At 37.2% G+C, this 13,905-nt stretch overlaps 1 long non-coding RNA gene across 3 annotated transcripts in view; it reads left to right on the top strand.

The window, feature by feature from the left end:
* The window catches only part of LOC145683722 (uncharacterized), a 255,564-nt gene that overhangs the window by 220,204 nt on the left and 21,455 nt on the right, over positions 1–13,905 (top strand). The window contains exon 2 of one of the 3 annotated variants that reach the window (XR_014131169.1): positions 5,571–6,097. The exons of the other annotated variants lie outside the window; for them this stretch is intronic. This is a non-coding gene — a long non-coding RNA (uncharacterized LOC145683722). Of the gene's footprint in view, positions 1–5,570; positions 6,098–13,905 lie in introns of those variants that run through there. 3 annotated transcript variants of the gene reach the window in all.

Below are 13,905 nucleotides of genomic sequence, written 5' to 3'. Positions count from 1 at the left end.
GTTTCAATATAACTTTTGCAGAACAAGCCTTATTATCCATTACTATGATTATTTGATTAATATTATCCTTTCTATTTATTTGGTTTGCAAATTTGTTATTAAATAGGTCCCTAATCTGATCACACAATTTTCCAGACAGAATTTTAAGATACATGATTTTATGATTTTTTGATTTGATGAGCAAGGAATCAGATCTCTTCTTACACCTTCGTTGTATAAGAGTACAAAGAGTTAGTATCTTGTGTTGCTCTTGTCAATTTACGTAACAAAATATGAAACAAGATATACGGTATTTTAACTGAAAAAGATAGTTATACAGTTATACAGCCTTTAGTCTATATAACAGCCTCCTAATAGTTATACAGCCTTTAGTCTAACAAAGTGTTACAAGCAACCAGGAAAAGTAACATTGACATACAAATACTATATTCAGATCATGTCTTGCCTCCCCACTTTTAACGTCCAACCGTCGCTACTGCCTAGGACTACCAGGTGGGTCCATTGCACTCGTACGCATACTTTCTTTAATAATTACTAAGGCTTAGTAAGTATTGAGATTCTATGACATTTCCCTGGTTGTGTTCTTGTATTATGTTATTTAAGTATTATTATTATTTTTTTTTTCATTTCCGTGAGTTAAGTGATAGTTTTTAAAATTTATAGCATTGGGTACCGAGTGGGTCCATTAAACTCGAGCCTTAATGAAGAAATATGAGGACAGATTCAGAATAGATTGAGATTGTGGCTCGTAGCGGAGTGAACGTTCTGATAATCTTCTAACTGTCCCAATGAAGTCAGATATAACATATTGCAACTTTGTGTTATTATTTAGTTTGATTGATTTTATTATTTGCAATTTTGCTTATTTTAGTAGCAGCTTTTCTTTATTTATTCACTTATATAAGTCCATTGTCAGAAGCATAATAGTTGCTTTGTCTATCAAACTGTATTAATTTTCCCATTGTATGCATTGCGTATCCAGGGGGAGTTTCCCGGGATATGAACTCCCAAGAACCAAAATTTTAAAAAGTTGCTAGAATAAAATCTAAATTTGCGCTTTCAGTCTCCACATTAACAAAAAAAGTTTTCCGGAGTAGGACACTGACCCCCCCCCCCCGAATAGAAATCCTGGCTTTGCCACTGATTGTATGTAAAGTTTTGTTTATTGTTAGTGTGTTTTGATCATTGCACATGGTAGACAAACAGATCACTAACAATACACGTCACTATTGATGGTAGAGGAGGAATATTTTTGGTAAATCAATAAACAATGAAGAAATTGATTCCCAACAGACGATAAGATATTAGCAGACTTATATACAAATGCAACTGAAGTTTCTTGTTCAGGTACCCATATTGAAATGAGACGTTGAGTAGTTTTCTTATCCAGAGGATTGGTTAGAAGTTTGAAGCGTAGCACTTATAGCTAATGCAAAAGCACGTGCTAATGCAAAAAGCAAAACTCCGGAGAAAAGCGATCCTACATGGGCTGCCTCATGTTTTGATGACAACATCGGCGCTATTAGAATACCTGATGATGAACTGTTCCTAATTTGTGAAGTTGCAGATTCTTCACACACTCTGCAATATAATTTTATTCTTACATATAATATGACTGTAGACGAACAATTTCTCATTTTTTGGGTGCGCTGTCTCTTTTGACAATATATTCCCAGTAAGATCACCCATTGCAAAACAATGCACAGCTATCATGAAGTGGTCACTTTTAGAGCGGAGGAAAAACTCAAAGTTATCATATATTACAACACAACAAAATCACACGTTCACACTAACAATCATATGGCTCGCTGTTAGATTACAAAACAATGAACAAAATGGCCTATGACAGTATTTTACATAACTGATGTAAGTGGACTCAACACTTATGGTATTGTGTCATCAAAGCGTAATTTCAAATGAGAAACAGACATTTAAAAAGTTTGAAATGCCGTAAATTCTTCATTTCGTCTGGTTAGCAGTTCGCCAACGTTGAGAAAAAATCACGGAGAATGGAAGCTTCCCTGCATACTGAAGAGGAACAGTCTAAGAAATTCTCTCCAGCAAAGAGGGAGCACAAAACAACAACTTTCTGCCGCAAATGTACTACATGAATGTACTGACATGTAACATTTTCGAAGTGTAACACTCCGATTTTGATAAAATTTGGCAGGTAGATATTACACATGAAAGAAACGAATACGTGTTTTTTCTTTTCTGGGGAAAACTGTTTTAAGGGGTAAAAGCCTCCACCCAAAATTTGGAGAAATTTGAGGTCCGAAAGACAAGAAGAAGTTAGCCGGAGTGAATGAAATTGTGCACAGATATTATAAACGTTAAATGATGGAATATGTGTTTCGTATTTTCCTGGGAAAAATGGTTGGGTGGGGCACAGACCCCTTCAAACCTTTGATCTCGAAATATCAAAAGCGCTAATAACAGTACGTCAAAAATGCCTACTGGACATGGAGAATTGCAACGAAACTATGTTTACATTTCATCACGACTTATCAAAGTGCTGATTAGTGTAGTGAAAAGTACCTAAAAAGACATGGAGAATTGTAAAACAATTACCTGAGACTAATTAATTTTTAAATTTTGTTACGCAGAAATAAGTTTTCTTCTTGCAAATTTCAATATTATACTTCTGAATAGTGTTTTACTTCATAATAAAATCTTCTTTTTGCAAAAATAAATAAATAAATAAATAAATAAATAATAATAATAATAATAATAATAATAATAATAATAATAATAATAATAATAATAATAATAATAATAATAATAATAATAATAATAATAATAATAAATAGGTTTGTATTTAGTTTTATGTCCCATGGTTTTGCCAGGTAGGCTAAAGAAGACTTGAATTTAGTGATTTTAGTGGAATCCGAACCACTTTGGTCATTCAATGCTCTCCCACCAGGAATCGAATCTTGAACCTCATATGCCAAAGGCTTGCGTTCTTGCCACTAGACCAGCGAGGAAAGATAAAACAAACATATATGGGAATATGTAAATTAAACTCTCAACCAGACGTGGCTAGTGAGGGAAGTCGTAAGCCAAAGCGTTCCAGACAAGTCACACGAACACGAAGTACATACTGCAGCACTTGGGATTGGCGAATTTTTACAGGGAGAATGAGAAAGTCCGATTTCTATGGAATGGTGGACGGATTTGTTTTCCTTCTCTCTGACAAGGGTCAGAAGTGATGGATTACTTACAACAAATCGTACCAGAAGAAACTGAAGAATTCCTAATTTATTTTGATCAACATTACGCATCAGGTAGTCTCTGGAGTATGCGACTTTCATCTTACGGTGATCTTACGATTCAATTTCTTTGCTAGCCTCTTTTGTTTCCTCGCAACCCACCCGTTCATATAGCAAAATTACAGAAAGAGACACGAACGAGTAAATTGACAGAAGCTTCGAATTTGAAATTCCAAAAGGTTGAACCTGTCCATCCTTCCTTGTGGATGGACATTACAAAAGGATGAGGCCATGGTTTCAACTGCATCGAACAAGAGCAGCGAGATGAATTACCGAAGAAGAGGATAAAATGGAAGACGACTAGCCTTCAAAGGCGCTTGTTCAACTTAGTGATGGATTATTCTCAAAGAAACACCATACTCGTTCAATATCTGATTGGAATTGATTACTGCATAAGGCTGTAACTTTAGGGTATAATGTGTACAATAAGGTTCGTAGAGCGATTAACTTATTGGTTCGTAAAGCAACGTTCTTTTTATTATAGAACGTTACGTTGTTTTTCAGTGCTTGTAGTGTATGATATCAATTGCTTAACTATATAGATTTATATTACGCATAAAGTTGTGAAATATGTATCAGACTTAATGCAGCTAGCTTGTTAGATTTTTTTTTTTCTGAAACTGTGTAATACCATATGATAATTTGACTTTTTCTTTTTTGGTATCGAAACCGATGTTGTTTTATAGTCAGAGTTACCATATGTCAGGTTTTTACCGGGACAGTCCTGGTTTGAAAGCTCTTGAAATGAAATGAAACCTTGAGTAGGATAGAGAAGACGGTGATTGTATGAATGAAATGGTGGAATGAAGAAAGTGAGAGAAAACGAGAGAACTCCGAGTTTATCATGCACGCAATGTCTGACTACCACAAAGCCCATTTGACGCAAGATGGGATAAAACCAGGGATCACATGAACCAGATGTGAGTGTTTCTACCACTGAACCACCGTGACCTCCATGAAGACTCTTATCCCGGTGTTTCGCCAGTTTACATTTTGTCCCGGTTCTCAGTCGTGAGAATATGTTCACCGTTTTTTGTATGCTTTATCCTCATTGCGGTATTCTAGATTACGTCTGTTTTACATAGTTTTCACATTAAAAGCTAAATATGTAACCTTAGTTTATAGTACATTTAAATATTGTAGAGCATTGCATACCACGGAGTACAGTTACATACATGCATACATACATACATATATATATATATATATATATATATATATATATATATATATATATATATATATATATATATATATATATATATATATAACTACGTTTCTGCGTTTCACCCTTTCCCCCGGAGGTTATGATTCATTGAAGCGTCATAATCAGTGCTATTGGCTGGTCTCTCTGTCTCTCTCTCTCTCGCTCTCTCTCTCTCCCTCTTCATAACAGTTTTACTTAGTGGACGGAACATGGATGTAAGAAAATAACAGGAATTAACGACCTGTGGAAAGAGTGGTAAAATGAACTGGACATCCCTGATTGTGAGATAAAATCAATGTAAAATTCCTTCTGTGAGCCAGAAACACTGGGCGCTAAGTCTACGGGCGCTACATGCACGGAACCGTAACACCTCCGACATTAGGCCAAATAATTTCGTGTTTATTTATTTATTTTATTTATTTATGACTTCTTTTACGTGGCGAAGTTAAGGCTCTGCAGCCTTCTCCGAGCACTTAACCACGTGCATACATTCTTTTCTTTTTTTTTTTTTATCAAGGTTTATCATTTGCCTACTTTGGCCCAATCATAAAATCAGAGCATATCTCAAAATTCGGTTGATAGCATGACTGGAAATTTCACCCTACAGAGGATACTCTGAATACCAATTGAATATTAATGAAAAAATATGCATTTTTGGACTGCATATGCATAACTTCCTTTACACTGGTAAGAACCACCATCCACAGTTTCTCGAATTCAGAATAGGGCCTCTTGAAATTCGGTTTTTTCGCGATTTTGGACAGCCCTAGCTCTGAAACGATGCACTTTTCCCCACAGGTCCATATGAACTTTTTCTGTTATTTTGATGTAAGGAAGCATCTCTTACAGTTTGTCCGTATAGTTCATTAACACCCAATAAATAAATAAATAAATATATATATATATATATAGCAAATACACTTTTAAGTAGCAGATTGGTCGTTTCTTAACAACGACACATACTCACTTTTTATGCATATAATATGTGTAACACAACATGTAAAAAAGGGAAGTCAGACGTAAATGAAAAGCGTGGCTCAGGTTAGAGAAGATTGGGAGCACTCGAGGTAAGCATTTCAATGATTATTTTACAGAGCAATGAGTGGAAAACCCAAGCCTTCCTCCGGAGAAGTTACAAATTCCAGCGGTCAGAGGCCTCGAACGCGAACCAACAACGCCGTAGAAGGTTTGGCACAAGCAGTTGAACAGGATAATACACAGAACCTCTCCTCACATTTTCAGGCATATGAAAATACTGAATGAAGACGGCAAATTAAATTGTCATGCCTTCAGAAGACTGGAAATACAGAACACTCCACAGAAGAAAAGAAAGAAAAAAATACGACTTGATGACAGGACAGAGTCAATACTTCATCATCTGAGAGAATATAATAACCTAAGAAAATGTCTCAGAAGCTTGAGCTTTGATACAGTAAATTACAGTAGTTTGATAACAGCGTTTTATTTGTTTTTGTATATTCGGATCATTATTTTTCTTCACGGATCAAGTGTAGTTTCTACAGAACACAGAAGGCAAGGTTCTTATAGAAGGCAGTCTGTATGAATCAAATGTGATTTGATATAAAAATTTCTTTAATTTTTTCTGGACATAAAGTTTTCTTCTTGTGTGTTACCTTCAGGTAAATTACAAAAGAATATTAAAAACGAGATCAAATTAGCAGTAAGACTACGTTTAATCAAACTTCAGCTTTGTAGTTAAGTCAACATGTGTGCAATCAGCTGAGTTTCCTCGTACCTAAGCAGTTTAATAATAATAATAATAATAATAATAATAATAATAATAATAATAATAATAATAATAATAATAATAATAATAATAATAATAATAATAATAATAATAATCTGTTAAACTTTCACATATACTTTTGAAAAACATCGAACGAAATAAGTTGTAAATAATAAATAGATTTTTCTGTTTATAGCACCAGCCCCAAAAATGTCTGTGGCCCTCACCGCTGGTCTAGTGGCTAGCCTCTGTGCCTTTAGTGCTGTGGATCCCGGTTCGATTCCCAATCAAGGGCACAAAATTATTTAATTTCCCAATCATTCACTTTTATTAGACTAAACAGCATTGGACGTAGGGTGTTCTAAAAATGGCGCCCACAAACAACACAGCACTATTCTTCAGGTGAAAATAAAGCAAAAATGTGCTGTATAATGGTATACCCTCCGGAGTTCCTGCAGCTGATATGGTGAATTAAAAATTTCACTATGTATATAGATTAACACGAATTCATCAAGTCGTTCCATCGATTGTTACGTTTCTAGTGTTAATGTCTATCGATTTTAACTGCCATCTGGAAAGAATCGATGTAACTATTGGATGGATTGGTAGATTTTCTCTGCTGTTCTTTATCTGCGACGTTGCCACGTAGTGAAATTCGCGTCTCCAAATGAAGACCCGAATGGTATACAATTATATATATATATATTTCTCGCATTATTTGAACTTGTAGAATAGTGCTTTGTACTCCCTGGGCACTATTTTTAGAACATCCTATATATATTCACAATCGAAACGCCTCTTCTCGAACAGTAATGCCATCTGTGGCGCAATTCTATAAAATAGTTAAAGTCTAAAATTCTATAAAACAGTATGGAAGTTTATGGTTACGGAAAATTTCTGGTAGAATGAGAATGTGGAAGGAAATAGAATAACCTCGTGAAAGTTCACAGTCAAAATGTTGTCCATTACAAAGTCATATTTCTATTTCTTTCGCTTGTTTGTGTTTCCACTTAGATATTTTCTACCTAATGGCCCTCAGTAGTTTCTGATCTCCCTTGATAAATATATAATGAGTTTACTATAAACTTTCAAAAATGATATAAATAATATCGTAAATTATTTTCTTTACTCAAAAAACTGGGGAGCCTAAGCCCCCCTCCCTTCCCCCGGGATAGATCCACCACTGGTCTAGACAGAAATATAAGTTGCAGATGACACTTCTTGCGTACATTTACAAAGAATACTACCTACGTACAACCAGCACTCACGTGTTCGTTCTAAAAGAAAGCAAGCAACAAAATAAATCCGGATCCTTGTCTCCTCCACAATTTTTTTCTTCTTTCTTTTAACTTTGGCTCCAAAACGTTTGCTCATAAATAGTTTACATTTGAAGTGGTGCTGCAAAAGGTTTTCTTTTCTTTTTTCTTTTCAATGTGGAACAGATTAGGTACAAGTCGTCTCCGGGGAGCATCTTAGTGTTACGATCATTCTAGCCCCGTGGATAATGAAAATTTTCACGGCCATCTTATCATTCAAGTCCAAAAAAGAATTAGTCGCTCGCTCTCTTCTCGTCTCACTGGATGGGTACACAAGCAGATACATCACATTCAACTGCATCAAGATATCAGAGGGTCTTCGTGTGTAAATGATTAATGTCCTTTTGTGTACCTTGGATATATATATATAAAGTCTACAGAATTGGAACGGTGAGCACCATACACGATCTGTTACGTTTTTGTCTCACACGCACAATGCATGCATCAGAACATCGCACGATCTTGTTCAAAAGTTGGGGAAGGGGTTAGGTAATATAATAGGACACGATATATCTCTACCCTTTTGTCCCCAGCAATCCCGTTTGTCCTTGCTGAGGACTTATCCTTCTTTCTGTGCAGTGGTCGTAGATTGTTTTCCTACTCACTCTAGTACAGGGTTTAACAACCTATTTCATTTCACGACCCACTTTGATCACTTTTTCTTGCCTGCAACCTCCATGAGTAATTTTCAGTTTGTAGTAGGGTTTTGATTCAGTGGCGGATCCATCCATTGACCGGGGAGGTCTAGCCCCCCCTCCCTCCCAGATTTTTTGAGTAACAAAAATAATTGAAGAGCTCAATTCCAAAACGGCCTAAGTCAAGAAAGTAAGTTTTTCAGGAGACCATTTTTGTGTTTGTTTCAGGGGCGGACTGGCCCACCCTGCTACCCTGCAAATGCAGGGTGGGCCCCCCAAACAGGTGGGCCCTCTCCACCAATTTTAAAAAGATGTGCTCAATTAAACCTACCAGTATCAAAAACATGGCAGAGTAACTCCCGCAAACTTGTGTTTTGCATAAAAAAGACGTAAAGTTAAACTTTCATGAACAGACCTTATTCTTCTTCACGTTTATCGACTTGAAAAGGTTCCGTCTATGAGACAATCAGGCCCTAAAACATTGCGGGGTTTGTGATACAGCAGCTGTTAAAAACGAGCACGTTAACTAATACTTTTTTTTAATATAAGAAACACAGTACCTAGGTAGATTTCAGGCTGTTATTGGATTTGGATACCATTGCCTACTCCGGTCCTTTTACAAGCCGGTGAGTGGCGATGTTTTAAAGAAACAATAGTTTCGTAGATATTGTTATTATGGAAAGTGGAGGTGGAGCCGGAACGCTTTTGAACTGCATTGTCCTCAGACCAAACTTCGAAGAAAGAAATCGGATCAGGCTTCGTTGTTTTATTTTTTTAGTGCGGTAAAGCGAAAAGAAATTAGTCGCCACTATCAACGGTTGTTTTATACAAACCTCAAACAATTACTATGAAGTTGCTGCTCTCGGCTCGTGTTTTATTTGTATATTACATCGAAGAGCAAATCCGACGGCAGCAAGTCAATTATTAGAACACCAGTTACGTGTCGTTTGTCGTGGAAGAGACAGATGTGGTTGTTTCAGTATGGCTGATAGGAGTAATTGTAAGATTACTGTAAAGAAAAAAATATAAAAGTGGTGCTAAAAAGCGAGAACACAAACGAAGATGTGATTTACAAAAAGCTGCATCTGACCCAAAACAACTTAGGCTATTTGAATCTGTGAAGCCCCAAGAAACAAATGAGCGTGATGTGACTCATTCGAGTACTCCAGGACAGTTGACAGGTATTTTTTTGTTTGTTTTTTCTGTCTAAGGTGTTTATAAATTATAATGTATACACCACGTCTTTGGATGATTTCAGTCAATTGTAGCTTATCTTTTATGGCTATTTTTACTTGAAATTACACAACTTCAACAGGCGAACACGAAATTAACTGAACTGTTTGCTGCCGCGTAGTGCTTTCAAACGGGTTAGATCAGGCTTTCATGGGTCAGGGGTCTGCTTGAGACACGGGTCGGGTCAGGTCACCTACGCTAGGGTCAGGGCTGATCTAGCCACGGGTCGGCTCGGGTCAACTTTCTTATGCGCCATTTCGGTTAAATCCTCGGGTCGAGAGGGTCGGGTAGAGTTGAACGTCGACCCGACCCGACTCATGACCCGAATAGGTTTTAGCCGAAACGACGCATAAGAAAGTTGACCCGAGCCGACCCGTGGCTAGAGCAGCCCTGACCCGACCTGTGACCCAAGGAGGTTCGACTCGAGCCCTGACCCGATGAAGCCTGACCTGACCCGTTTGAGAGCACTAGCTGCCGACATTGGGTTCAGTAAGCGTTGGTGTAACTTCTAAAAGTGCTGAACACTTATACTGTAAGTCAAATCAGTGTGTATATCGTGTAAATGTTAACTTCCCTTTAGTTATTTAAAGTTAATTTAAAATAAAAGTGTAGTAAAATGTAAAAATTATTTGTGATGTGCAAAGTAGGTATTCATATGAAAAGAGAAGTTGGAGCCAGCCGAGGAATGGGAAGACTCCACTAGACGATAGGTAATCTTTCTGCGACATGAAGATATTATATTATGACTTACTTATGTCAAGGAAAATCTTGCATTTTGAAATCTATCGCAAATTTACCTCCAATCGCATTCTTTGTGTTGCATTGAGGCCACAAAGTTACAGCTTTTTCAAGTTTCCAACACTGACGCCATGTCTGTTGTCTCAGCTGACATGCTTGGCGGGGGGGGGGGGAGAGAATTGTCTGCTAAGAGCGGCGCGTACTTCCTCGAGATTATACAGCAATATTTAGACGAGTTTGTGTATGTGGGTTACAACATTTTCTTCTCGCCAAAAAGACAGGTACAGACAGAGATTTCGGCACATTCGCGAGCAGACTCCCGCGACTGAAGTAAGTGGTATTTTTTACGTTATCAAGGGGGAGGGGATCCCCAGATCAGCTATAACAAAATACGGATCTTCGTTAAGTAGGGTGGTTGCAGGTTTGGTTATTTTTTTTAAAAAAAAGTTTCAGATATGTTATTTTACATGAAAACGCAATAAAAATTGCCTCAAAATTAATTAATGTTTCTCAAATGTCTATATCTCCTCTACTGCTTTTTTTTCTTAATCTGATGGCATTTCCTGAAACACCAGTCTTTATTTTTTGGGATTTCCAGCAGACATAGGTAAAATCATGTCAAAATTAACTAGTTTGTAATTTTAAAAAATCTGTTGTTCATTCTCCGCCGGCACTGAATAGGCTACATGCCCTTATTCCATTGGAAAACTTATGGGATACTATTTATGGATTCGAAGATGGACTTCTATATGTAATACATATGAAGAATGCCAAGTGCATTTTTTACATTTTATACAGTGGGCTCTCATTTCAGTTTAGCAGGGTGGGCCCTATGGTTGCCAGTCCGCCCCTGGTTTGTTTCCATCATTCTACTTCTGTGAAAGAAAAGTAATGTACGTACATGAAAGAAAATTGCAATTGCCTACTTTTCGTAAGATAGCGTTGAAATTATCATCTATAGCAAGAGTTTTATAAGTGTTTTTAAGCATGAGTCAGAAATTAGCTTCGGAGAATACTGTTGACTTAGGACACCTTGGAAAAGAATGCTGTTTTCTTTTGCCTACAATTAATTTGATTTTTGAAGTTTTGGCGTGAAACCCATGTTCAGTATACGGAGATACTGAAAAGGGAACTTGATAGAACCAATATCCCAAAATTGACAAAAGTTGACTTAGAGTCTTTTAGAATCCACCCTTACAATTGAAGTTATTATTTATGCATTTTTGAAATTTATAATAAGCGTTGCCTTTTATTCTTTATTGGACACTTCTAGGATAACATTAATAGCGGTGAGTTGTGTATTCATACCAAACTAAACCACTAGGCATAACAGCTCTCCGTGGTTCTGAGCCGCTCCAATGCCATTTGTTAGAGACCGGCTGAACTATCTAGCCTAGCAACTAAAGCCTGTGACAAACATCTTGACATTTCAGGTAAACGAATAAAACGCAAGCTCTAGCGCGACGTTGCCAAGTGGTAAAGGGGTGTGAGTATGGCTAAGCAGACAAACTACAGCGCGATCAGGTGGCAGGGGGCAGGCCCGTATCCACGGGGGGGCTAGGGGGGCCGGGCCCCCCCTAAACTTTGGCTGGCCCCAATAAAAGTTTCATGATAGGCTTGCAAATGAACTATAATATGGTGATGAAGTATAATATGATTGGGTCGGGCCCCCCCTAAATTTTTGGGCAGGCTACGGGCCTGGCAGGGGGTACACGTGAACGTGTACAAAATAAACGTGGCAATACCGCTGGATTCTCATTTGCTAGCAGTATTTAAAGGGATCTTGGAGCACCGCCTTCAAATGCCAAGATGATTGTCATGCAGTTTAGGACGTGGTCAACAAGCTACGTCGCCCTACGTACCAGGGGCTTTCTAGATCTAGTGACCGTCACGTCTTTTATTCACGTGATTCCCCATTTTGCCTCACGATGCTGGGTGGACGCCGAAAATTGGGAAGTACCGGACTAGAATCGAGCCCGGGACCGCGCGGACAAGAGTCCAAACCTCTTTTCTCCGACAAGTTTAAACTTGAATGTTAATTACAATTTTGTTGCCATATAAAAGGTAATGTCGAGTGCTAATTCGTTTAGCTACCGTAACTGTGAATGCCTATAACTTATTATTTGTTAATTCGTACTTCATGTCTTAACTGTAATTGGTGAAAGAAATGATTCATGAAGTGCGTAGACGAGTTTCAAATTAAAATGATTTGTGTAATCTCATGATATCTATACCTATCATAGTCTGGGCTCTAGCTGCCCCCAGTTTTTATCTTCTAGATTCGCCACTGTTTTGTTTATCGTTTGTCAACGCTTACAATTGTAACTTGTATTTGTAATTTTCTTTTATTTCAATCTACAATTTTTCAGCACTTATATTCGTCTTTTATTGCAATTGTTTTCTTAAACGATTCTCTCCTAGTAGTAGAGATAACTTGCAAACCGCTTGCTGTAAGCTTGAATTGGAAGTGGGCCAAACTTGCAACCAACTTGATTGGAAGGAATGCCGCAAGCTGGATTCGAGTAACGAAGTTACATGAGGCAATCTTGCATTCAGTGTTCCATTCAAGTTTGACGTAAGCGTTATACAAGTCAAATCAAGTCAATATCCAATGAACGGCAAGTGATGCTATGACGCTCTGCAAAAGGTCTAAAGCATCACTTCCAAGTACAACAAAAGGCACATTGTATAAAAGTATGCGTTTCAAGTGCAAGCGCAGAAAGCCAAAATCCAACGATTCGCCAACTGGTAGAAAGCTTTCTTGCTACTAGGGTCCCCTTGTTTAAAATTTTGTTTAATATTGTGTGCTGTGTTTGGCAGCAAATATGAAACTAAAACATGTGTGTATGCAAATCATCTTTTAAAAATTGTTCGGCTTGTCACGACTTCAAACATTTTTGTAGACAATATTAATCAGTTATTTTCTGTTTTATGTGCTTTATCGTTATTATTATCTACTTTTCAATGCTTTATCATTTTCTGCATTTTAGTGCTTTTTTCTCTTCCTGCTTTTTTTTTTAAGTTGGTTCATATTTTCCTTAAAGTTTGTATCTCCATTTATGTTATAGTTTTCATTAATTTCTTATCGTTTCAAAGCTAACCCGAAAGAACGCAATAATGTGACACGTACACTGAAGAAAGTGTATGTGGCATACGTAAACGTAGGTTACATACGTAAATCCTGTATTTTTTGGACTTAACGTACAACCCTATGCAATGTCCTGCAGCAAACGTATAACTGAACACGTATGTTTTATACGTACTTTCCGTATAAGTGTTCCAAATACACGTACTTTCCGTAGGCGGTCAGGATCTCACATACAGATGGGCGTATATAACATATAGTTGGCGTATGTAATATATGGAAAACTGTTAGCATATCAAACATCCTGAAACGGCATGATGTAACATCTAAGCGGGAAAATGCAGTACGTTTCTAGTATATGGATAACAAATGCTCCGTACAGATTTCCGCAGTAAACAAAGGGATCCCGTATATTTGTACAATATCCCACTGTCAGGGTAACGGTTTTCTCAGTGAAATACGTAATAATAATAATCTATCTGTGATGATGTGGAATGTATTTTTTTTTACATCCGTTTAAATTTATACCCTGTTTCCGGTTTTTCGCTTTCTGCTACTATTTGTTGTGGTTTCAGAGAAATCCTAAAAGTTCTGCAGGGTGGACGGGAATTAACTCCGTACTGAAAATTGTCTATACCTTTGTTAATCCTAAACCATTTTGTTTATAAACAAAAG

The sequence above is a fragment of the Thermobia domestica genome, chromosome 1 (genome assembly GCF_964235325.1).
Source record: "Thermobia domestica chromosome 1, izTheDome1.hap1.1, whole genome shotgun sequence".
In the NCBI taxonomy this organism is placed as follows: domain Eukaryota; kingdom Metazoa; phylum Arthropoda; class Insecta; order Zygentoma; family Lepismatidae; genus Thermobia; species Thermobia domestica.
The sequence above is the reverse complement of the archived record's forward strand: the minus strand, read 5'-3'. Positions and strand labels throughout refer to the sequence as shown.